This window comes from Petromyzon marinus, unplaced genomic scaffold (genome assembly GCF_048934315.1).
Source record: "Petromyzon marinus isolate PM22_M1 ecotype Great Lakes invasive population unplaced genomic scaffold, UKy_Petmar_22M1.pri1.0 PM_G_Scaffold_29, whole genome shotgun sequence".
In the NCBI taxonomy this organism is placed as follows: Eukaryota; Metazoa; Chordata; class Hyperoartia; order Petromyzontiformes; family Petromyzontidae; genus Petromyzon; species Petromyzon marinus.
Window position 1 is genome coordinate 2535001 of NW_027422861.1, and position 2500 is coordinate 2537500.

The window sequence follows — 2500 nt, forward strand, 5'->3', positions numbered from 1 at the left end:
GCTAGAAGTGGGCGGGGATGTCTCTCTTGTGGCTCACGGGGCTGTTAGGGTGGCACAGAAATCCCTCGGAATGGGAAAACGGGTCATTTTCGTGTCGCCACATTGCATGCGAACCGCATGCAACTTCCAGAGGCATTTGCAGCAGAAATGCATGTGCAGTCAAAAAAATTTGATATTTTTCACGGATAGACCCCGTGAAACGCTAGAAATTGGCGGGGATGTGTCTCTTGTGGCTCACGGGGCTGTTCGGGTCGCACAGAAATCCCTGGGAATGGGAAAACGGGTCATTTTCGTGTTGCCACATTGCGTACGAACCGCATGAAACTTCCAGAGGCATTTGCAGCAGGAATGCATGTGCACTCAAAAACTTCTATATGTTTCACGGATAGACCCCGTGAAACGCTAGAAATTGGCGGGGATGTGTCTCTTGTGGCTCACGGGGCTGTTAGGGTGGCACAGAACTCCCTCGGAATGGGAAAAGGGGTCATTTTCGTGTTGCCACATTGCATAGGAACGCCATGAAACTTCCAGAGGCATTTGCAGCAGAAAGGCACGTGCACTCAAAAATTTTAATATTTTTCACGCATAGACCCCGTCAAACGCTAGAAGTTGGCGGGGATGTCTCTCTTGTGGCTCACGGGGCTGTTAGGGTCGCACAGAAATGCCTCGGAATGGGAAAACGGGTCATTTTTGTGTGGCCACATTGCATAGGAACGGCATGAAACTTCCAGAGGCATTTGCAGCAGGAATGCATGTGCACTCAAAAACGTCTATATTTTTCACGGATAGACCCCGTGAAACGCTATAAATTGGCGGGGATGTCTCTCTTGTGGCTCACGGGCGCTGTTAGTTAGGGTCGCACAGAAATCCCTCGGAATGGGAAAAGGGGTCATTTTCGTGTTGCCACATTGCGTACGAACGGCATGAAACTTCCAGAGGCATCTGCAGCAGAAATGCATGTGCACTCAAAAACGTCTATATTTTTCACGGATAGACCCCGTGAAACGCTAGAAATTGGCGGGGATGTGTCTCTTGTGGCTCACGGGGCTGTTAGGGTCGCACATAAATCCCTCGGAATGGGAAAACGGGTCATTTTCGTGTTGCCACAATTGGCATACGAACGGCATGAAACTTCCAGAGGCATTTGCAGCAGAAATGCATGTGCACTCAAAAACGTGAATATTTTTTCACGGATAGACCCCGTCAAACGCTCGAATTTGGCGGGGATGTTTCTCTTGTGGGTCACGGGGCTGTTCGGCTCGCACAGAATTCCCTTGGTCCACCTGATTCGTGCATACAGGCAGCAACTAAAACTCTGTAAACCTGCTGTGAGGACATCTAAACAGTGGACCAGTGAGGCTGTGGAAGATTTGCGGGCGTGCTTAGACTGTACTGACTGGGATATGTTCACGACTGCTACCAATAGTCTGGATGAACTCACAGAGGCTGTGTACATCAGCTTCTGTGAGGACTGCTGTATCCCAACACGTACCAGGGTGAACTTTAACAACAACAAGCCCTGGTTCTCAGCAAAGCTCAAAAGGTTGAGGTTGGAGAAGGAGGAAGCGTTTAGGAGTGGGGATAGAGACAGATTCAAGGAGTCGAAGAACAGGTTTAGCAAAGCGGTGAGAGAGGCTAAACGACTGTACTCAGAGACACTAAAACAACAGTTCTCTACTAACGACGCTGCTTCTGTCTGCCAAAGGGCTCAGGCACATCACCAACTACAAACCCAGAGCGCCCCACACCACTAACGACTCCCGCCTAGCCAACGACCTGAACGAGTTCTACCGTAGATTTGAAAGACAATTGGACTGTCCTGAACCACCCCTTCCCACCCAAGAGGCCCCATCCCCCACCCATAATACAGAAACGACTCTCTCCTTTCAGGAGGGAGAAGTTAATGGGCTTTTCAAGAGGCAGAATCCACGCAAAGCAGCCGGGCCGGACTCTGTCTCTCCAGCCACCCTCAGGCACTGCGCTGACCAGCTGTCTCCGGTGTTCACCAACATCTTTAACACCCCCCTCAGACATGCCATGTACCAGCCTGTCTCAAGTCCTCCACCATCATCGCTGTGCCCAAAAAGCTAAGGCCAACAGGACTAAATGATTACAGACCGGTCGCCCTTACATCTGTGGTAATGAAGTCTTTTGAGCGCCTGCTCCTGGCACACCTCAAAGCCATCACAGACCCTCTCCTGGACCCCCTTCAGTTTGCCTACAGAGCCAACAGGTCTGTGGACGACGCAGTTAACATGGCCCTCCACTTCACCCTACAGCATGTGGACGCCCCAGCATCCTACGCCAGGATCCTGTTTGTGGACTTCAGCTCTGCCTTCAACACCATCATCCCTGCCCTGCTTCAGGACAAGCTCTTCCAGCTGAACGTGCCCTACTCCACCTGCAGGTGGATCACAGACTTCCTCTCTGACAGGAAGCAGTGCGTTAAGCCGGGAACAGAAGTCTCTGACTCCAGGTCCATCAGCACGGGAACTCCTCA